This window comes from Diadema antillarum, unplaced genomic scaffold (assembly GCF_040938485.1).
Source record: "Diadema antillarum isolate AM-2024a unplaced genomic scaffold, OU_Dant_1.0 seq00000107_RagTag, whole genome shotgun sequence".
NCBI lineage: Eukaryota > Metazoa > Echinodermata > Echinoidea > Diadematoida > Diadematidae > Diadema > Diadema antillarum.
The window spans coordinates 102,621-127,510 of record NW_027271193.1 but is presented as its reverse complement, the minus strand read 5'-3'; the positions used below and the strand labels follow the sequence as shown (position 1 = coordinate 127,510).

General features: G+C 40.4%; 1 pseudogene; it reads left to right on the top strand.

The window, feature by feature from the left end:
* LOC139726980 (uncharacterized) overlaps nt 1-24,890 on the top strand; it is a 29,257-nt pseudogene continuing 4,367 nt past the window's right edge.

Sequence of the window (24,890 nt, the reverse complement as noted above, 5' to 3'; positions counted from 1 at the left end):
ATCAATTGAGTCGGGAAGGTCCTCACCTCAAAAAGGTTTGTGAAATTATGATTATTGTTATTATTATTATTATTATTATTATTATTATTATCATTATCATTATTTTGCATTAATGCATAGCCCAAGATGAATATACGTTTGATTTTGCTGATTTCCCACCTTACATAATATTAGCATATTGCACCACGCAAATCAAGAATTTAAAAGGACTATTCAGTACATAAATATACTGTAACTGTAGCTTGGACAGCGTAGGCAAAGTTTTTCGAAACAATGCAGTTGACTTTTCGTTTCAACCAAATTACTTTTGCATGCAACCACAGTTGCAGTTCATCAAGTGCATACTTATGCTTGGTAGATAGTAGCTATCCTGCTGCTAAAATAGCGACTCAGTTTATACGACAATGTAGATGTTATTCATTATTATTTTTCTCACTAAACACAGGTTCACAAAGCCAAAGAAACGGCGCTCGTTCTTCGCCTTCTTCCGCCGAATCGGCTCACTCGTCTCCCATCCCCAGTGGTTCCTCTGTAGTAGTCAGCCAACCGACAGAAGGATTTCAGGTGCAAAAGTCGACTGGAGACGATTCGAAGTCAGCGTCAAAGCCTAGCCCTGGTAGTCACTCCCAACGCCTTCAAGATTCCGTTACAAAGGGACCAACAAAAGGGGCGCCTGTCAGTCAGAGATCCCTAGTGAAAGATGTGGCAAGTTCAGATGGTTTTCGAGATTCTGCAGCTAGAGAACCTCGCGTTCAAGAAAGGACAAGTATTCATTATTTGAATCGTCAAGAAGACGATTCGAAGAACTCTCAGCAATTTCAGCCTATTGAGACGGCTGAAAAGGAAAAATATACTTTGACCGACTCGTCAAAGTCCGACACGCCGGCTTCGCAAAGCAAACCTAGCATGCAAAATCCTCGAGGAATGGAAACGCAGGGAGGCAGGGAAGTGACGAGAAAGACGGGGGAAGTACAGAGGAAAATGGGGTCCGTGCAACAACCCGACATTGATGTAGCCTTCAGTTTGAGCCACGGTTCACAAATAAACTCCTCCATAGCTTCCAAGTAGCATCAAAGAGGTCGGAAGTGACAGCTCGTGACCAAAGTGCTGACATAGGTTTCACTCCAGTGGCTACAACTAAAGATAGCTCAGATAGGACTAAAGGTAATCCTCACTCAGCACCACGGAAGCCTTCTGCGGACGACTTAGACGAACGTTCGAGCAAAACTAGTGGAAACATTAGAGCACATGAAAGGAAATATTCATCCCCAAGTAGAAAGGAAATTATCATGGCTCATGAAGAAGGAAGTATTGACGATGAAGAAATGATGCGGCAGCTTTTAGCAATGGCTGAGCAAGCTTCTCCAGAGAGGAAACTATTTCCGTCTATAAAAGAACATGATGATAATCCATCTCGACTTCCAGGGATGGACAAAGTGGACAAGAGCCCCTCGCATCGGCTTGAAGAGGAGCAAAATAGCAAGATTCACAGGCCCATTCTGACTCTTACAGCAGACAGAGGCAGTCCCGTGGCTGCATTTGTGTTGACTTCAGCAAAGGAAAGCCCGGTGTCAAGTGATATGACAGAGACAATTTTTGAGCATGTGTCGATGAAAACGGAGGAGCATATAGAGTCACAACCTTATGCAACGTCTACCAGGAAGGACGAGATAGATTACACTTTGCACAATCCGCATCACATAGAGGCAGATAGTATGGCAGAATCAATTGCAGTGGAAAAAGAAGAGCGAAATATTGGCCCCGCAGTGTCACAAATGGAGCGGTTGAAACGAGGAAAGTCTGAAGAAAGACCTCCAAGACAAGGATCACTGGATGACAGCCATTTTAATCTTAGAAGACGACCGGATATTACACCAACAGACTATGAGAGTTTAAGCGACAGTGAAATCAAAGCTGATCAGTCTCGAAGAGTTAGGAAGACTCTCCTCGGAGATCGACCGAAGCAGGTTTCCGAAGACCTATCAGATTTACCCGGTTTGACAGATTTGGGGGCGATAGGTGGTGATAACCTTAATGACATTCCCCCTCTCTGGCCACCGACCAGTGAGGGAGCAGAGTCCAAATATATATCTGTCGAAGATCTCACGAAAGTCGGGCTGGGAGGCAGAGTTCCAGTGATAGGTCAGAAGCATGCGAATAGTAATTCCCGACGAAAACGTCAAAAATCGTCAGACACGCCCCTTTCACCCATTTATGATGTCGAAGGGGAGAGTCCCACCGTAGATCTTGCGTTTGACCAGCTGTCTTCCGAGTGTACTTCTCTTGCTGACGACTCGGAGGACGAAATCAACCGCGAATACTACGAAGACCAGGACTACATGACGGAAGATCGCTCGTATTCGAGTTTTGATAGCGGCGATGATTACACTGATTACATGGAAGACGTGATAATGGAAGACATCGGTATTGAGCATGAAGTAGTGGAGCACCTTTCCCCGTATCGAATCAAAGAGGAAGGACTTGCAACAGTCATGGAAGAACAAGAGGAGGTCGATGATTATTACATCGAGGAAGAAGAAGAAGAAGAGTTGGAAGAGGACGACGATGAGGTTGAGGAATATGAAAGTCGCGAGGAAAGGGAACGAGATCGCGTGAATATTCTCACAACTATTCAAGAACAAACTTCCGAGGATACCCAAGAGAGCCCTGATTACATGTCACCAAGTGATGATCGCTACACTGCGTCTGGAAAAAGCGAACAAAGGCTTTCTCGCAAGGATCAGCATTTGCAGGATGCTTCGGCATCCGATGACACATCTGACCTGTCAACAGATCAGACATTTGAATCACTGTCTTCCGCTTTAACACGTGAACATATTGCACCAGTAGCAGCAACTGTAGAAAAGGAGTTTTCGCAGCAGTCTTCAGCAAGGCCCCCACTTGATATTGATCTAACTTCAAATCAGAAGCTTGACAACATCGGTGTTTTAGAATCCCCAAGAACGCCAACGAAAGATGCTCGCTCCTATGAACGACCGAGAATCACAAGCCCTAACAAGCGATTTGATATATCATCTCCACGGACAAGTCCGATATCACCCAGCTTAAAATTCTCTCCTCCTTTAACACCAAAACAGTGGATGTCTAAACGTACTTTCCCTGAAACAATGTTCCCTATGGAACATTCACAGGTTGAAGCAGACCCCGATGATGGAGCGGAGGGGCGTACCAAATACCGTTCAGTACTTACAGAAATGGGTTCTAGTTTCGAGGAATTTGCAAACATTTCTTGGCCAGACTCTATATCTGAAGATCCCTCGCCTCCTAGTGCAAAAAGCTCCAGCAAAGAGCGCCTCTATTTGGAAGTGGGGAGCTCGATTAGTCCTGAAGATAGCACAAGTGCCTCAGAGAGCACCGTGATAGCGTGTGGACAAATGGTCTCTTCCTCTGCACAGACGCATTCAGTGGTTGAAAGTCGGACTCAGACGACACCCCCTCCTGTTAGTAAACCACCCCTACCATCATCTAAAATCTTGATCGATGCAGCTGTTGGACCTGGTACCGAAAGTCCTGATTCCAATTCAACTTCCCCGACAAAATCCGTTCACACAACAAGCATTGGCGTTGGTACTAGTCCCGAACTATCTCCGACGTCATCCATTCATTCCACCGATACTGACTTTAGTGTTGCTGGCTCCAAGAGGCATCTGTACTTTGACGAAACTAAGCAGATGGTTGCTTCAACAAATGCATCATCCAGTGGTTCCTCAAGTCCAGAACCGACCGGATCGACCAAGCGGAATCCAAGACCAAGCAGAATGGATGCTGCTTCACAGAGCACGAACATGGATTCACTTGCTTCACTCAAGTTCACAGGGAAAGATTATCTCAAGGTAATCTCTCATACGACGAAATTATCTTTCACATTAATTGATATGTCTTATCAAATAAATGATTGTAAAGTACTGGCGAAATTTATTTTGCACCATTTTAATAGACACGGTTCCTAAGATTTGGCATACATTCAGGTTGATAAATTCTTAAACAGAGTTGAATTCCTTCGAGCTGTTTCCTCCATTTTCTCTAGATTATGTAACATCGGCACTATCCACTGGTTTTTATTGAAATGTCAACTCATGTATAAAAATATGTTCAGATGTGTTTCTGTCATATTGATTGCGGAATTACAGATCTTTGTAACGTTTGATGGTTTCACGTTTTCTTTCCAATGAACAATGTTTAGTTCTCCTTGCTTATAAAACATGCAATTAACCTTATATTATAATTATCTGCCCTTCTTTCGTCACACCAGGCCTCTTCTAGTGACGCTGAGAGTTGCGACAGCGAGAGTAGCACACCCGCTAAGGTACGACGACGACTTCCTGTTGTTCCGAAAAACGTGCAACCAGTCACCGTCTCAATCAAGTCTGATCTAGGCTCAACCATAGACGAAATTCTTCGTGATTCAGAAAAGAGCGTCGATGTCCAGAAGGTCAAGGAACTCCTGGCCAGAAAGACGGCGGAACTGGAAAAGGAGCGGCGGGAGGCGTTGCTAAAACTGAGGAAATTGGCGTCAGATACCAAGCGAATCGAGGAAGGAAAGGAGAGGCTCTCCCGCCGTTACAACAGACACCACAAGGCCCGCGTTGCCGGGGTGACGGAAGGCAGCCTCTCGGACTCGGATGTGACCATAACAAGCGAGGATAGAGAAACCGAGGAGTTGGCTGCCTTACTTCATCCCATGTACGGACTGCACAACCCCTTTCCAACAGGGAAGCTCTCCATCAGCTCAGATCGAATCCATGAAATCGAGACCAGTGACTTGCCTTCTGGAATGAATCTCTCGCCCGGAGATCAAATCAGACTGTCAAAGTCAGAAGAGGATATCATTCGCGAAATTGAAAAACAGATATCGGAAGCAACGGGAAAAGACTACAAGGCGTATAATACCTCTCACATTGAGAAAGAAGTTCGATCGAGATACAGTGATTCACAAGAGGACAGTCGGAAAAACAGGAAAGACACGAGGAGAAAGACGCCCTTGCAAGAGAAATTTACCACCTCTGAAATCCCCGATTATGGTTTGAAGACAGTTCGACACAAAATGAAGGAGGAACTCAAACAGGTGACAGCCCATCGCAGGGCTCAGCTGGACAACTCACCACCCCACCATATTCAGTCTTCGCAGGATCCACAAGTTATTATACTCAGTCCCGACCGACACGAAGGGGACCAGAGGGAAGAGCCAAATGGAGGTAAATCATCCGGGAGTGCCAAGGCTGGTAAGTCTGGAGGCAGCCTTCCAGTCCGCGCGTCGCCGCAAGCGTCACCACAGAGGCGAAAAGCCAGGTGGCAACCGACGGATTCTGTTGCACCCGCCTTCTCCCCGATCAAGGAAGACGTGGATTCGGAATTCGATTTTCATCCCCAAACCATCTCTGATCACCGTAGTAATGGCATGAGCGACAAACGTTCACATTCGTACGATTCCTCGGTGAAGAGCAAAAAGTCTACTGGTCATACGAAAAGCAGAGAATCACCACCAGTAACATCGGTGAGACGGGCAATATATTTGGCAGAATTATTTTTATCCTTTCATGTAGGCACGACGGTCTACGAACAAGAATTGATTGCCATCCCTTTCCTCAGAGTTCTCGAAAAGCATATATCTATAAATTCATATATAATATATGATGTATGATATAAACATAAATATGTATATATACATATATATTATAAATATTACATATATATTGTAATCATTATATATATACTAGTATATGAAAATACATATGCATTTACACAGATACAGTTTGACCATATCGCGTAATTAGGACAAAATAACATATCGCATATTTGATCAGCCTCTTTCCTCATCACTCTGAAATCTTTGGCTTGCTTCTTTGAGAAGTGGATAGATCTATTTGATTTATAAATATTAATAGAACCATATAAACTTTGAAGCAGCTCAGTGGGCAGGTCTGGACAAATTATAATACTGCTAGCAATATTTCATACTCTCGCCTTTTTTTATTGAGTGGTGTGTATAAATGCTTGTCAATGAATTGAAATTAACATATTCCAACATCTTTATCATTATTGTCACTAAGCAAAATATATCCAGGTACTTTCACGGGCTGTTTTCTTTTTAAACCTGACCAGGATGATGTCGAGCGATTGAGCAAAGAAGGTGAATTGATCGAGAAACGAATTCGCGAGCAGACGGAGCGTCAGTTTCGGCAGGAATTGGACCGCAGGCGTCGCCAGATGGAGGAATCCGCTCGTAAACTCGAGGAGATGAAGACCAGGCGACAAACGGACTGGAGCACCAGCACATCGACGACGAGCGAACCCGTGATCTCGGCAAGCCACAGCCTGGAGACCCTCAAGGCGGCGTACGAGGCGGACAACTCCCCCAAGGATCCTCTACGATATGACGGACAGGAACCGGTAACCTACCCACGGACGAAGCTCAAGCGAGGGTCGCCTTTTCACTACTCCTCTCCTCAGCTGACTGATAGGGAGCGTGGAATCAGGAGGGATCAGCAAGGCCTGATTCTCCCCATCACAGATGGGCAAGGAGGAGGAGGGGGAGGCGGCGGAGCTAGTGGTGGTACCGGAGGTGCTGGTGGGAGCGGAGGTGGTGACAGCATGAGCGACTCAGGGATACCATCTCGACAAGGCAGCATTAACCGTGGAGAACGACTTGGGCGACCACGCATGATGTCGAGGGAGAGTAGTCTGGACAGCACGAACAGCGAAATGAGACTGTTCTCAGACCAGGATGAAAATGTCTTGTATGATGACACCATAACTCCGGTGAGTTAGCCCTTGAGGTACTTCCATACTAACCCTAGTCATTTGGTAGATATCTCAGGTGATGAATATTAAGGTTATATGATAAAGTGGGATGGCAAAACATTTTTTCTTGTATGATAGGGTCACTGAAATCAGAATTGATATTGTAATAGGTAATTTTAATTATGTTAATGTTATTTTCCTTACAAGACCGACACAAGGTTGATGTTATATTCCAGGGTACTGGTAATGGAAACTACGTGATCATTTTGTGTTTAACAGGAGAAAGCCGTAGATTATCGTCGGCCAGAACCACCTCCTCGGCATCAAAGTAGTCATCAGCCCCCTCATCATCATCATCCTCACCACCAGGAGCAGCGGCGTGGCACTGACGAGGAGTGGGATTCCTCCGAGAGTGGTCCTCCACCACCACCACCACTGATGCCCAGGACACACGGGAGCTCTTCACGACAGGGGCGTGGCCAGGAGGGTATCCAAGGGTCGCAGCCAAAGAGACACCCCGAAGGTCAGATGTCATTTTGAGGCGTTCATTCTTTGTGTCTGTCTCCACTTTCTACTTTCACGACAGTAATTTGTCTTTATATCACACACCCAGTTTCCTCTATAGAGCGTTTATAGAGCGTGTTTGTTAACGCATTCTTTTCCCATTCCTTTTTCCTGGTGCATTTTACTCTGTCTTGTGATATCAAATCAAGATGTGACATTTACATGCCCTTTTTTAGTTTGTTTACCCTCTAGGATAATTCTAAGGAAGACTTTTCACCATCATCATCATCTGTGGTGAGAACATGAATTAACACATGATTTCTTGTAATTACATGACGTCTTTTCCGACAGACTATTACTACAGTGACCAGGAGATTCGGGTGAAGGCCACGGAGTGGTCTCGTCGAGCTGAAGACAGCGACGACAACGAGGTCGATCGTCGACTCCGGGCGCAGTATCACGACGACCACTTTCACTTCCACGGGGCTCAATATCAACGTGGAACAGTGAGTATCTTTGTAAATGCCAGTGTTTTTTCTTTTTTCGAAAATTTTTCGAAAATTTTTCGAAATTTTGTGAAAAGATGTCAACAAATGAATAGAAAATCAATTAGACAGTGTTAGATGACAATGTCCTTGTTCATCCATGCAAGCGAAAATATTCAGTTAAGACTGACTTCATAATATATTATCTTAGAATTTATTAAAAAGATCCTTCCAACTTTCAAAATGACAGAACTTACATTGATAGTTCGACAAGCATTTTTGTTTAATAAGTATTAACTTGTTTCATTGATCTCAAACCTCAATTTCTTCATACGACCCAGGTGTTGAATCTGAGATTTTAATGTCATTCGAACCACAGTAATACGAAAAATCTGCATAGCATAATGTTAACACTGTCATCATTATATATATATATATATATATATATATATATACATATATATATATATATATATATATATATATATATATATATATACATATATATATATAATGTATAATCATGACTGTGTATATCAAAGAACATACTGAGTAAGTAAATAACAGAACCAGTGTTGAAATAAGTGTCAACGAGCAACATTTTATTGTTAACGGACGGAGCAAATGTTTCAGTAAGCTGTTTGTGCTTGTTACTTTTATCTCGCCTCTTTGTTTTACTTCTTTGTTGTTGCTGCTGTAATGAGTAAGTAGATAACCACATCATTATTTTCCAATCATTTTTTTTTCTTCCCACGAGGAGCCGTCACCGCAGAGTGTGGGTCGCAAGTACCGCCTTCTGAGGGATCCTCGCGACCGGACCAACCGCGGTAACGGGCTCGGTATGCGGGTCGTCGGCGGGAAGCGGATGCCGGGAAACGACCAGCTCGTGGCATACGTCGCCGAGATTTACCCTGGAGGAATCGCCGATAGAACCGAAGGTAGGTTTCTTCTTTTATAATGAGAGGCAAGTATAACGGAGAGAGACGGAATGGGAAAAGTAGGGAGGATTTTTTGGTATACTTTTCTACTTTATCATCACCATTTGAGGTATATTGAAGTATTTCATATCTCATCGACAATGATAATGATGATGATAGTAACAACAACAAGAAAAAAATGATAATGATAGTATGGGGTTCTTTTTTTTTACTCATGGTAGCCGCTTAAGTGTTGACACTGTTCTACCATAGGGTCCTGTCATTATTATTACCTCAGAATTACCAGGTACACATTTCTACACCAGGACCGAGAGGGACATGGTGGGTACAAACATCTTGTCCAAGGGCGTGGGCACTTCACGGGATTCGAACTCGGAACCTGTGTTTGAAAGTCAAGAGTCTTATTCACTATATCATAACACCCCTTCTTTACATGGTGTCACAGAGGCGCTTCTCTTATAGCATCATACCCATGGCATCGTCATATCATTCATTCATTCATTCTTTATTGGTCTATGTCAGACATAGAAATTTGGCTTCCATTGACATTACATTGCAACAAAATGATCGTAACAGTTCACATAGTTTACATCACAATTACATAATTACGTCTATGATAAGCACAATGAAAACAAACAACACCCTACAAATCTATTACACAATACATATACAATATATCAATTCTTTATAACCCTATATAAATCAAACTACTTCAACCCTTCTCAGCCCCCAATTTAAAATTTACAAAATAATAACATAATACTACAAACAAAACTTATATCAGAAAATTCAAAATAACACACACACTCACACACACACCCACCCAAATAACTAACATAAGTCTCAGTTAGCATAACAACCAGTAATATCAAACATAACATAACTAAATAAACCCTCTAATATTCCCTATTATAAGGTTGAATAAATACATCAAATCCCTTCAAACATATATATAATACTATTTCAACATTTATACTTACAATATATACCCAAAACCCTTTGCTCCATAACCCACACGAAGGAAGGAGATAGAGAAAGAGAGAGAGAGAGAGAGAGAGAGAGAGAGAGATACAGACAGACAGAGAGAGAGGAGGAGAGAGGAATGTGAAATTTGTCCCTGGCCCATAATCCTGTTCCCTGGAGCACGTATATGCAAATGAAACAAGGAATGAAAAAAGAATCTATGAGCTACAAACAAAAACTACCAACATCATACCGGTAAACATTTTAATCAGAGCAATATTGTCAGACACTGCCAAATATACAGAATATGAACAGCAGCTATACAACTGTTTCAAAATATAAGTTACAAACAAAACCAACATAAACACCTACCGATAAACATTTCATCAAAACACTATTATCAATAAACCCTCTCCTTAAAGCGCTATATAAGCACTGTATGATATCAAAATGATATCAAACACTGCCAAATATTAAAAAAAAAAATGAACCGCAGCTATGATAAACCTGTTTCAAAAAGTGAATTACAAACAAGCCTGGTTACAAACAAAACTACCAACATACCGGTGAACATTTCAATCAGGACAATAATGTCGGGCACTGTCAAATATACAAAAATGAACAGCAGCTGTAATGAATCTATCCACAGCCAGATCTCATAACAATAAACTTTACACTTCAAACCCTTCTACAAAACTCCCAAATAACAGAATATTTTATAACACAACTGACCCAAAATTACATCCATCAAAAAAAAAGTGATCATTTAAAGATCATTCCAATAATTATTTCCATTAACAAACAATACCTTCAATCAACACAACCTTATCCACTCATAAAAACATAAAGCCATTCAGTGACCTCACATAAATACTACCTTGATATCAACTTCACACTCAAATATTCCCAAAACCATCAAAATATTATCGTCTAACTGATGCATTGAACATATGTATTGAGTTTGGGATAAAAGATTGCCTAAAACGTGCTCGACGAGTTTGAAGTGGACACAACCTTATTCCAGAACGGTTGAACACAAAACAGCCATTGAGTGGATGTGAGGTGTTTGTCATTATTTTCTTCAGTTTGGATAGTACACGTTTGGCATACAACGACTCATCAGAGCGATCATTATTTAGTTCTGTCCTTATCGATACAGGTTAATAGTTAACAAATAGTTTGAATATTATAAGGAAAACGAAACAAGATATCAAAATGCGAATCTGAAGTCTTAAGACATCTCATAGCAAAACAAACAAACAAATAAACAAACAAAAACAAAACCAAACCCAGGAAACAAAAGCAGCAGCAGTGCTCGGTTTTCCTCTATTACCCAAAACAACTGACACATCTCGCCAAGCTGGTTGGTTGTATGCCCTATCCTCTGCTGTTTGTTCGAACTCATGCGAACATGTCGAGATTTCCATTTCCACCAGGTCTTCGGGAAGGCGACCAGGTGTTGGAGTGGTGCGGGATCTCGCTGACTGGACGTACATATGAAGAAGTGCAACGTATCGTGAAATCGTCGGAGAAGCAAACTGAAGTGCTTTTGAAATGGCAAGTACTGGAAAAGTAACCATGGTCACTGTAATAGGCCATGAAACTGTAGTTCTTCAATTCCTTTAATTTCTTCATTTTCAAAAGTGTAATATAATGCTAAGCCTGCCCAAATTTCACTCAATATTAAATCAATCGGGAGAAAACTACTTTTAGATTTTGAGTACAAGTGTTATAGGACAAGACACGTAGTGTATAGGACAAGTGTATCTTGGCGTGACGTTTGTTTGTTCTTTAATGTGGCATAGCCTACCTTTTCTTCTTTTTGAAAATGATCGCATTGGAAGTGAATTGGGCTTGTTACGACGGGAAATACTATAATTCATTCACACGCACTAAAAAGAACCAGACCAAGAAAATATGAATGTGTAGCTACAGGGGGAAAAATCTGAAGTATGCTGTCATGACTGTGTGGATGAGTGACATGAGTATCAATTTACAATTACATGAACATCAGCCAGAGCTCTGAGAATTTTAGAATTGCATAACGAATTAATCATATCAAATCATAATGTTTGATTCGTCGTGTCATCTTCAATCTCTGTGGTTTTCTTTTCACGGTGACAGCGGTCCAAATTTGCTCGATTCTCCTCGACCACGAGCACGACTAGCCAACGGGGGACCTCCTCCGCCTCCTCCGCCACCGCCCGGGGGCTATAGGAGGGGAGATTATGGTGGGTACACACACGTAGTTGCAATAGGTATCTATACGTGATACGTTTTGATATCTCACATTTATCAATTATTATATGACATGTATAATCGATAGATTTACAAAGCAAACGGATGAGATCTGGAAAGTATCAAAATTACATGTGAGGATTATTTCTGGTCATAGTTTATCGAATGGAAGTCAGATACATGTGGGAGTTTGATATCAAAATGAAATGCTGTTCTAGTGTTCCTTTCTAAATGTGCTTGACTTTGGACCCCATGGAAGACCAGCTATTGCAGCTGAATATGAACCATCCAGCCATCTTCGCAGATGGAAATGAAACAACAAACAAACTTTTTAATCTTAAATGCTGTGTGGTAAATCGGTACATAAAATCTGTCTACTTTGTCGTCTTCTGAGACAGGATTTTCTCTCCGTCTTTATGTTGTTTTGCACAACAATTTAAACCACTGACACGTGATTGATAAGGAGGGGCTACATTTCTCATCAAATTCACGATATAAAGGTAATATCTGATAGAGACTACTCTTTCGCAAGTTTTGTGAGATGTTTCAGTTGATTTAGATGCCCTTTTCTCCGATACCACAAAGTTATCTAACAAGAATTTGTCACTTCCGTCAACAGGTGGTGGTGTCGATCCACGGATGCTGTCAGAACGCCTAGAGGGCATCACCTACCCCTCCTACCAGAGCTCCGCATCCCCTTCCGAGAGTACCCATTCATCACATCAGGTAGGAAAATAAACCCAGAAAAAAACAAAGTATGGTCATTGGAAGAGGGGACGTTGTTAAGATTTGGCGATGCGGAGAGATGTATGCTATGAATGGGGTAGAGATACAAATCAAGTGAGGGCATAGTAAAATTAAAGGTCGGGCAGAAGAAAGTTTGCCAATTAATATTGGAAGAGGAGGAAGGAAAAAGAGGTGGGCAGCTGTGAGTGAGGTAATAGTAGCCTTGTAGCCTTTTATATTCATTAATTTTTACACTAAATGCTTAATACGGCACGTGTGGCAATGTTCACTTCAGTTGCCGTTTACATGATAATTGCCGTGAGCATCTGTGATGTAATCCTACTTTATGCAGGCTTTCTTGATTTTTCTTGATTTTGTTCTCATTTTTTTTCCTTTGAAGGGAAGAGGGAGAGGACGGAAAATCACAGGAGAGATTCAGGTGAGTGATAAATTTGGGTCAGAATTTCAGAATATGTGATGAAATATCTGTTGCCAGGTGTAAGGTTGCAATATGGAAACTTTACGTGTTACTGTGGGTGTATAGTATACGGTCTTATGCTAGTATTAAGATTATCTTGATGTTCACGTCTTTTTAAATAATGATTCTTTTTTTGAAGGTATGACTTTAAGCGGTACTGTTTTATAGGTGCAAATGAGTAAGAGATTTGTCAGAATAGTTCTTACTCTATTAATATATACTACCATTTTCATTACCACTGTTTGGAAAGCTTTACTTCTTAGGAAATTCTTCTTATAGGAAATCAAAGTTTACTGAAATTTCTATGTTATTGTAAATTCGTTGATATATAGTATTCTTGAAAAAAAAAAACCTTGCAGAAATAGATTGAAATTGAAATTTTGAATTGTCTGTCTACGTAATGTTCTACAACAATAACAATAAATTACAACAAATCTTACACAGTCATATTATTATACCTAATGCAATTAAGGACATAAGAAGAAAGACGCATACAACATGCTTCCACCACCGCTATTCCTGAAGATAATGTCCAGTATTGATGGTCAAGTATAACATGCTGTGCCATGCCCTGTGTCTCTCAATACTATTTTACACACAAATTCCCAATTGCCACATGCTTCCTTCTCCCCTCAAATGTTAAATGCTCCGCCCAGCTTCAAGTTGCGTACGACAGCCACCGTGCCGAACTCCTGGTTGGGATCCTTCGTGGACGCGGTCTGACGGCGAGAGATTCCACCAACCTGGCCGATCCTTACGTGTCCGTGTGCCTCCTGCCCGCCAGAGGGTAAGGCGCGCCCACATGGTTCGCATCCCGAGTAACTAGATCGCTGGGTGCTCTCTTTTCTTTTACGTCCCTTTCCTTCCTTTCATAGTTTTCGTTACTATAGGTTGTTTAAGAAGACCAACATTTTCATCTATACAGGGACCTATACATTACAAGCTTTGCTTTTTAGTAGGTCCCCACATTCTATGTTTGTAAAATTGTCTTCTCTTGTATTCTTTGTAATTACGACGCTATGTCCAGTCTTGTGTTCAATCGATTGTATCATGTTATTTGTGTTTTGAGATGTGGAACAATCAAATCAAATCAAATCAAATCAAATCAAATCAAATCAAATCAAATCAAATTTTGTGGCAACTGCAATTTATCAAGAGACCTTCTCAAGAGAAACAAAGTTATTAAGGGAAGATTGTCGGATTGGTAGATATTGGTTGATACAGGAATTGGTATAAATGCATGATACATAAGTATACCGTTAGCTGGCAGGGAGATAAGCTCTGACCACAAAGGAGCAACTGTAAATTGGTTAGTAGAAAGATAGACAAAATAGATAGGTAGATAGATAGATAGATAGGTAGATAGATAGATAGATAGATACATACATACATACATACATGCATACATACATACATAGATGGACACGTCGCTAGCTAGAGATAAGTAAACATCGTATTTAACTTTTCGACTACTGTTTAGAGTACCAGGTAATTATAAAATGTTTGTGATGCTTCTGTTTTATATCGTAAGTATGTTAGCTATGACAAAAGGTGCTATCGCGATAGTTTTAGACGCTCGTCTTTCATCCTGCACCTGACTTGCCATCTCGAGATGAAATCATATGCCAATTCTTTGCTTCCAGTTCATGTAACTAACATCCCGCTAAAGCTCATCGAAAACAGAGTCTTAAACACTATAAGCTAACGGGTTGATTTTTTTCTTTGTTGCCTGTATCCCCACTCCACACAGTCCTGAGGACAGGCAGAGATCACGGTACGTCCCGCGCACGCTGACACCCGAGTGGAATCAATCCATTATCTTCCGAAATCTGAGGCACAGTCAGATCAGATCACGCACCATCGAAGTCAATGTGTGGGACTACGACCGCAGCTCCACCAGCGAATTCATGGGCCAGGTAAACTCTTCGTTCACTGATAGCCAATAAGCAAAAGTCATTATTATCGGGGTTTTATTTCCAAGAGGGGACAAGGTTTCCCTGATCGCACTGGAATGCAACTACATTTTCGGAATCTCGAAATGCAGACTAACGGTGGTGTTCGTATTCCCCAGGGCACACTCATTCATTCATTCATGCATTTATTCATTTATTTATTTATTTATTTATTTATTTATTCATTTATTTATCTATTTATTTATTTATTTATTTATTTATTCATTCATTTATTCATTCATTCATTTTCCATCTGCAACGAAACTCGTAAATTTTTTTTTTTTACAGAAGATATAAATGGATATAGACATTACAAAATGCAATAAATGAAATGTATGAATATGCCATTTTCAGGAATGAATGAATAATAGGATGCTGAAGATATTGAAAAGTTATGTATCAGGATGATAATGGCTCAGATGAACCCTTCACGGCACCAACTAGACGAAACTTAAGTTCTCTTTCGATACAAGGTCGTATTAGGTTTGCGGACCCGCGATGTTCTTAGATAGAACTAAATGATGATTAGGTATATAGTCGACCTTCATCTTCTTTCTTACACAAGAATATCATTCAATCCTCTAAGATTGCCACTGTGACGAATTTATCCGTTAGGCATTTTTTTAAACTACTGAAAAATGATATGGTTGCGTTGTAACTGTTTCAATATTATGCATAGGACCTAATAAATCATATCAACTTTCTTTCGACACGCAATTTTCTTGTTAACTGTAGGTCATCCTGGATCTATCGGACGAGCGGCTGCTGACGAACCGACCCCGCTGGTACCGCCTCCTCGACGTGCCTAGTCACGGCGGCCAGCACCCGCCCCACTCTTCCGTCATGTCACCTCCGACGTCATCACCGGGGAGCCGTCAAGGAAGCAGACGATCGCATCACGATCAAAGGTTCGCAATGGAGCTATCGATATCAAACCTCCTCCATGTCACTTTACAATATTCTAAAGTGACCATAACAAATATAAGCACGCAAAGCAAAGATCAACAGCAAATGGTGGACTTCTTGGAACAGACAAAACTGACTTGAGATGAAGTCTCTTGTCCAAGTTCCTTATTAATTGATAACGTTTGATGTAAGAAATGTACCAAAATTGTATGTTTGTCGACGCCAAATTTTGTCAGTTAATTGCACACATCAAAATCCGTTTTGGTTTGTATTCATCAAGAGGACAACAGAAACGGACACAGTAACGAAGGGGAAAATACAAAGAGAAGATTTAGTCATAGAACGAGAGGAGAGAGAAAAGAGATTGAAGGTAATATATAATGAGGTCTTCGAAAATGACATCTAATTCAAAAGATGTCTTTATCGTTGAACGAGATTAGTTGCTATAGACACAAACTGATCTTTATGTTATGCTCTCCGTGTCTATGTCAGCTTTCCCCACAAAGAAAAAAAAGCTGAATGCAGTCCATTTATGCGCGTTAAATGTGTTTTCTCCCATTAAGGTCATCTGAGGGTAGAGGCGATTCAAGACCACGAAAGAGCAGCGGCGAACGCGACCCTCGGAGTGGAAGTGGTGGCCACGTAGGTGGACGCACCGGTAGTCGAGGAGCTGGTGGAAACGGTGATCGAGGAGGTGGAGGCACTGGGAACGGGATGATGTATGACAGGCCATCCCGCTACTCAAGCCATCACCATCATCACCTCCCCGACTCGGACTCCCCCAGCTCGAGATCGTCGGGCTACGAGTACGACACCGATCGGTCATCACAGAGTGATCGATCGATATCATCCACGCAAGGTAGCTTTTAACAACGGGAGGGCGCTGAAAACCATTCACCATCAAATCATGATTTTTTTTAACGTCTCATTGCTTGCCAGTTTTTGAGTGATAGAATATAGCACGTGTGCTACCCGTCAGCATTTTATAGATACCTTACATTTTGATTTCGTTGACTTATAATTTACTTTCTTTTTCGTTTCCGTTTGTTGTTGGAATATGCTGTGGTTTTCACAAAAAATGTAGTTTATAGGTAAACTTTTATAGATTCACTTGCACTTTGTAACACATAATATCCACCTCAGAATCGTAATATGGAAATGACAATATAAACAACTTGCACATCACGAAAATTGATCTTTATCCCATCGACAGATAAAATACTAAAAAAACAATGCATATATAAGACAATACAATATTCTTTTCAAGCTCTCCAGATGATCATTCGCTTCGCCGCTTTAAATATCTTTAAGCAAGTCTTTAAGAGAATAAAGACTTGTTCCAATAAAGCTACCGTAACGTTTAGATTTAGTCACTGTTTGTCATATACTATTATACGAAAAAAAAAAAAAATCATCAGTACAAAGGAGCCTTCCATCCTATACAGTATTACACCGGGACGTAGGACATAGCCAAGATTCCCCTTGTGTATGCGCATATAGCTGTCCCGAATAAACTGGACTAGATTAACCCCGACTGTCCTAACAATATGCCCCCTTTCCCCTCCCATCGCTGCAGCATGACGACTAGCCAACCAGACAACTAAAATCGGGAAAGGTAGGGAACCAGAAAACCCTTAAAACTCGGATTCTTCTTGCACCCCTGTATCCACCATATCCATTTTATTTACTTATTTTTTATTTCTTTATTAAACTTTCTTTAACCGATGCCTATAGTTCTGTTGTTTTTGTTTTTTTAAGTATCCTTAACGCAAACTTTATATTCAGGTACCCTTTTACATTCGTCTTCTGGTTTCTGGAATGCTCGTCGTATTCATATATATATTAATATTTTGTCCTTTTTTTTTTCCTGTATGATAATAATCCCCATGTTTACCCTTGTGCAATTTCATCCCGCAGCTGTATTATATGTTACTTCTTTTCGTTTATGTTTCTGAAAATACTTTGCCATGACATTGATACTGGATTTCATCTGTCAAGATTGCAAGAGGGTTTAGAAGAAGGCTGCATATTAAGGCTGGGAAGTATGGGTAGAACGGAAATGTTACTGTAAGCACCCCGGTAAAAATGATTACAGGAATAACGCCATGCTTGCATCCATGCGACCTGATAGAAAAAAAAACCCGCAGAAATGACAAATCATTGACCTTTGTTATAAGAAAAGTGATACGAATCGGTCCAAGTACAAAAAAAAAAAGAAAAACCCAAAGCAATCGAATACAGTATAAAGGTAGCCATGTAGCCATATCTCGAAATGTCTCCCTATATCCTCTATTCGAGACAAGACTATGTTAACATAATTTAATCTAAACCTAATCTAATTTAAGCTAATCCATATTTTTCAATATTGCACGGTCAATCGTTTGACCAAAATGAGACTACTATTGACCATAAATTGACAAAAAAGCATGGACTATATGTATTGACCACTTTGTGACAGCAGAAAGACTAGAATGATCATCGGTCAAACCGCATGTAGTCTTTCCTTATGTTTCAATCCGTCTAAAAGCCAGAGTGTATTTCATTTATTTTCCTTTTTTTTTTCTTCTTTTAGGACGAGTGGAATATATTTTCTTTTGTATACTGTTATTTTTCCATTGCAGGGTTGGTGACAGTTTTGCTGCCCTGTCTCATACGGTCTATGTTATCCCAGTATGTTTTGTAGTATTGCGATATCATGTTGATGTATTGTTGATAGTGCATTTTTCTGTGTGAGAAGAGCATGCCTATGTATTCATTTGTTTAGTTCTATTTTGAATGCTATATCTATCTCTCAACAAAATGTCAGTATGAATGTATCAGAGCTTACCAAATTTAATCGTATGTCTCTATTCACGCATTGAATCTGAAAAGTTTCGAGTAACACTGCCCATGACGGTGTAATATTGTTGTTGTTTTTGTGCGTATCCAAATAGGTGACAATAACGGAAATTAGTCAAACTAACATTTTATACTTTATCTGCAGTAACCAATTTAATGTTTGCTTTCCTGCGAGATATAACAAAGAAGATTTGTCGTGTATGTGCCTATGTATATATCGATACCATCGAGTCACCCACTTGAAATTTCGGCATAAAACATTTTCCTTTCATTTCGAAATCGTTCTTTCATTGTAACGAAAGGTAATAGTTACGTGGAACTACAAAGGCATCTTGTGACATTTCATAATAATTGTTAGATCATTGACGTCACGTTGTCAAGGCGTTACAAGAAGACTTTCCCTTCCTTTTCTTACTTACGGTCGCCCGTGTACGACGTGCATAGTGCGTCGAATAAGCCCAGAATAGTTTTCATGTATAGCTTTCAGTTTCTCATTTTTCCACGAAGACCTTTCCGTTGACTATTAGCTGACCTCCATCGCAAATTGTCAGTTCAAGTAGGCCTATATGTGGACGACACGAATGATCAAAACGTTGTCAAAATTTCCTATCATAAACCAATCTGGCGATAACTGACTGGAGTGTCGTGAATTGAATGAATGAAAAGATGATACAGTGTGTCCTACATTCCACTGCATGCAGGACATCTTTTTTAATGTAAAAAAAAACAGAAATGGGAGTATCATTATTCATTCTATTATGATGGCTATAGGGCTAGGCAGATGTGATTCATTTTAACATATGAAATAAATGTAACGCCACATGAACGCTGTCAAGAATTTGGAATGAAGGCCTTTATATATATCACCATCCAATGCGTCTTTGTGATTGGCTTTTTCTGATTCCTGATTATATATATACGAACACTCTTCTTTATTCACAAGAATAAATATACTGCGCATAATTCGCATGGTATTCATCATCTTTTCCATTGTTAAGTACACCAGGCCCTTGATTTGTGCCTTTTTCAATCAAAACGTGTGTATTGGAATCGCGTGGCAAGAGTGGAGTTTTGTAGTATCTATTCTTGCAGAAACACGGTTACCGCTAATGATAGTTAATTATCAGTTTTTTGAAAAGCAACTTTTAGGCCATTTTTTAGCAGGCAAGTGATCACCAATATCTAAGCAACACGTTCGTAGTATAAAACGCACTGAAATGCGTCTCTTGTATTGAGCAAACACAAAGAGAGATATGTGTTCTAATATGGGCATATTTTACTTCGCTTCTTACTTTGACTTTCATTCATCCATACGTTTGGCCTCATAATTGCTAAAAATGGTTAGAAAAATTGCCCTGCCAGTGACTCTCCATCGTAACGTGACATTTTTTCTTCCCTCAATATATTTGACGTTTTAATACCGCATACAAAATTTGACCCTTAAATCAACTAAAAGCACACGTTATAGTGGAGTCTTACACTGTCAGTGATATCTAAAGGAAAACGCTTCTTTTCTTCCCGTTTTTTCTCTCTCTTTCTCCCTCTTCCTGTCTCACAGAGCACCATCGCAATAAGAAATTCGACCCCAGTCCACCCCAGCAACGAACCCACGTCCATTTTAGTCGCACGCATGAAAACGACAGGTATAAACGAGGTAACAGAAATGTATACGCATAAACATGATAAGAATTCCTGTTACTATACTAGTAGATGAATGTTTTCAGCGGGAGTTCGCATTGTTTATAGTAGGCCTACGTAGAGTCTGACCAGTTTGGGTTTGGTCCCACCTCCATGTTGTCGAGGGTGCTAGTTTCTGTATCGAGGTTCGACAGTCGGTATTCAATAGGATTGACGAAGGCGGTCAAAATCTAGCTGGACGCGTTTCCTCAGTGGACCAGTTTTTAATTTTCTCGTTTTGAAGACCTCGTACATTCTCTTCTTTCTTTCTTTTTCTAAAGCTCGTCTAATATTATGTAGTGCTACAATGTGAGGGGTACTTCAGGTGTGGGATATATTACCAGCTATTGATTCATATCCATTATTTTAGATTAAATCACAGACAAAGTTTACCACAAAGGACGTACACGTACGTCTATGTAATTTGTCGTTGCCCAAGACAAATCTTTGTTAATACAATTTATGAAATAATTTGTTAACCGCGTTTGTGAATCCGAAATGTAACAACCCTAGAAACATTAGAGCATAAAACTTCAAGGGAAAAGAATGTTCATGTGCATGTGTTTCCAGACGTATAACCACCAGCGCGCCAATTCTTTCCCGTGGTTCATTCAAATTTATCGTAAAAAATGATGTAAGTTTATCACATCAAAAGCTTGATATCCCAGCCTTTTTCACTTTACCATACTTCGGGGAAAGTTGCATACACCTTGCAACATTAATAAGTGCGGGTTTTTTTTTTCTGAACTATGATGATATTCAGGCATTGACTCTGTAGCCTGTCGTTATACCAAAGTTGGTCACAGACAACTGCCTTGGCATGTGTCGCACCTATAATTATTTCCAACTGTTCACATCATGTGCTCACTATATACAGAAGCCCTAAAACCTCGTGTTCTTCCACTGTGTGGAACGAAAAAAAAAGTGTTCACAACCAATTCGCTTTGTTTGGGTGTCAGTGCCTCAAATTAAACTTGATAATTGGTCTCATGCAAAAATTTGATGTTTTCTTATAGTTTTTGATAGTCAACATTTGCCTATTACATGCAATTATTCATGCATAACGTAAAATTTATTTTTAAAATGAAAATATTTCTATTGCACAGAGACACTCCGTACTATATAAGACATGCACATGTTTATTATGGATGTATACACATTTACATGACATTCGTTATAATACATGTAAATGGATGGCAATATTATTGATATCTACATTGAATATGATAACGTTGTACTAAAAATTGTCTACCACAGATATGAACTCCCTACCCGAGACTATCCCAGAAGCTCCCAGCGTAGAGACCACGCCCCCTACGACCACCGTCAGTACTTCCGTCAAAATCACCGTGACCGCCAAACCCATGTGCAGTCTCGCTGGGCAGCGGACGAGTAGCCTGCAGTCCGTCGTCAATGGCAACGGCAGGGTAAGCATCGACGAACGCTCCTGGAAGTGGAAAAGTCAATCCAGGTACAAGATGACTGTAATACTAGAGTAAATTGGGCTATCATGTCACAAATCTTTCCTAGGGCATTGCGAAAACATTTTTTCCACTTTTCATCAATCCAACGTTAACAATATTCAGGACGAGTCTATTACAGTCACCATATACAAGGTGACTGTAAAATACTCTAGTATTTTAGAAAACAGGGCTCTCATGTCACAAATCTTTCGTGGGGTCTTGAGAAAACTTTTTTTTCCACGCTTCATAAATCCAAATTCAACAGTATCAACGATTAGTCTAATAGCACAGCATTTCCCACTCGAAACTTGAAACGGTATTCATGCGGGATTTTACCGCCAGTGATCTGCTGAATTCTCATCATTTCCACAAGCGAATAAGGGGCTGTCTAACTAGAGCAATTCTTAAGTGATCTGTCACCAAATGATTCGTTTTGTCCTTCCTCTCTAACATTAGGTGATCGAATCGCTGTCTGAGACCAATGGCGTCGGCACGAAGACGACGTTCGAGCACCGGCCCGTCATTCGCGTCGAGGACTGTGCCGGCAGCAAGCCGGAGCTCGTCCGCGAACGGCAGGCCGGCAGCGGACGTGCCCCGGAAATCTCCATCTTTAACTACACCAGCACCGATCCAGCATCGAGAGCGCAAGGTGTGGCATCAAATATCCTCCAACTACTCCTGTTTCCTCCCTCCTTTGTATGTTTGTTAGGAGATAGGGTAGAATATCTGAAATGAGACTACGCGACTATGTAATCGGAGACTGATGTATACTTCATACCAATGTTCGATTTAACAATTACTCGATATATAATCTCGTTCTGATGGAGATATGCTTGACTGGAAAAAACAAGCTCTCGGACCGTTTATCACTGGAGCAGTGTCAAAGTTACTCACTACCATGACCACTGAATCACATTTTCATAAAGATACGTTTGACTGGAAGACGCATTGCGCCGACCAACTTCCAGTCCACACGTTTCTATGCAATTAATGAAATCACATTTTTGTTAAACGTTTTACGATATCTACACGTGTCATCATTATTTGGGATTACCACAAGTTTCTACTTTTAATCATGGTTCAAGTCACAATTCAAGATCCATTGCTTCTCAGTAAGGAAATGAAAAGTGTAGATGTTCGTGGGGAATGCCGTCCGTCCAGTACTGATACTTATACTCGAAATGTCCATGAGAAAAAGTTCAGAGAAGTATGAGATAGATTTGGATGTGCACTCTAAGTAGTTGACTCCATTAATTGTCAGTAGTAATGGACAGAATCCTGTCTGTCCATTACTGACACTTGTTTTCGAAAAACCTATGAGGAAAAATTCAGAGAAGTAAGAGATAAATTTGGGTGTGCATTCTAAAGCGGCTGACTTCATTTTGTGTTCGATGGTCGTAAGCAGTCAAGCAGTGTTTTCTGCGTAATGGTGTGAACGTGAAATGGGAGGGATATGGGAGACAACAGTATCGAGAAAAAAAAGCGCAAAAGAATTGCAAGTGTGGTATATAGCATTGTGAAGGAAACTTATCAGGGGAAGTATATTCTTTCCAATAATATTGACATCCATTTTTTTGAAACTGCCTGGTTACAGGTAGCCAGTCAACCAAAGAGCAACCAACAACCAGTCATCACCGTGATCCAGTCATCCAGCGCGAAACGCTTGCACCCCGACAGACCAACAGGTGCGTTCGTAGGGCCATCCTTTTGCTGTGGATCCAGCTTTATATTTTCAGAGGTGAAATAAGTACCACTTAAGGCCAGAGAGGTCATACAGGCAAAGTCCATTCGTGTCATCTTTATCAATGCAGCTGTCGCATCATATCATGAAATTAGCAGATTAGCAAGGGAGAGAAAAGAGCAAAACAAATTAAACGTTTGTAACTCGTCTGAGATATTGCGTATTTTTGAGCGTATTTAGAATCGTCAAGGAAATCTATTATGAGAATTATATGTCCACTGTTTATTAAGTGATGATACTGTAATTATTTGGTAATACCATGTGAGCATGTGACTTCTGTACAGTGCCATAGAACGTGCAGAATCTACATTAAACGAAGTAATATTGTGTGTCCTTGCTGTGGAGATGTTGAGACAGGAAGGGACATTTGAAATTTCCATAATTTCCATTTCTGTGCACTTTTCTTATATTATGTACTAGATGAGCCGGTGAGGAGGCGTCATGTACTTTATCATATAAACAAACAAGTGAACAGAGAGACCGACAAAATACCCCTAAATATAAACTATTATCAACGGAAAATCTTTCTTCAGATGTCAGTAGCTTTAATTTCTTTTCTTTTTTAATATTTTGATTACTAGTTTTCTTTGTTAATATTTTGATTACTAGTAGTTATTTTCCATTCTGTGGAAAAAAAATACGAAGGAGTTCAGCGCTGAAGTCAGAAACATCTATAAAATTGATTTCATTTTGTTCTCGTCGCCCTTCTTTATACAGCCTTAAGTTAACGTCAAGCAAAAACGGCCTTGCCTCCTCCCAGTACCGATCCACCGGCAGCTTGGAGATGCAGCGACCACGCCAATCCACCTGCAACAGACGTTCTGGTAGGATGTAGTGATATCAAAGTGATATAATAATATCTATTTTGGTCCTCTTTACCCGTGGAAGCCTCTTGAGGTAGCCTCTTTGGGGGTTTGATTTGTTTCCCGAGAGGGTTTGAGAGCGTTATCATTATCTCAGCACGCATTTTGACTCTTTGGTTAGGAGTGCATCAGTTAAAACACCTCGAGAAAATATTTACGTGTCGGCCAGCATTCAAAGCGATAGGATAAACCGTTAAAGTTCAGAAAGCTTTGTCTAGTTCCTTGATTTCTTCCTTGCGACAATCATTCACTGTGATGTTGATAAAAAGTTGAAATCACTTTACCATCTTATAATGTATGTCCATTATCCAACGACACGGTATATCTACATAGGACATCTTTCTTTGTATAGTACA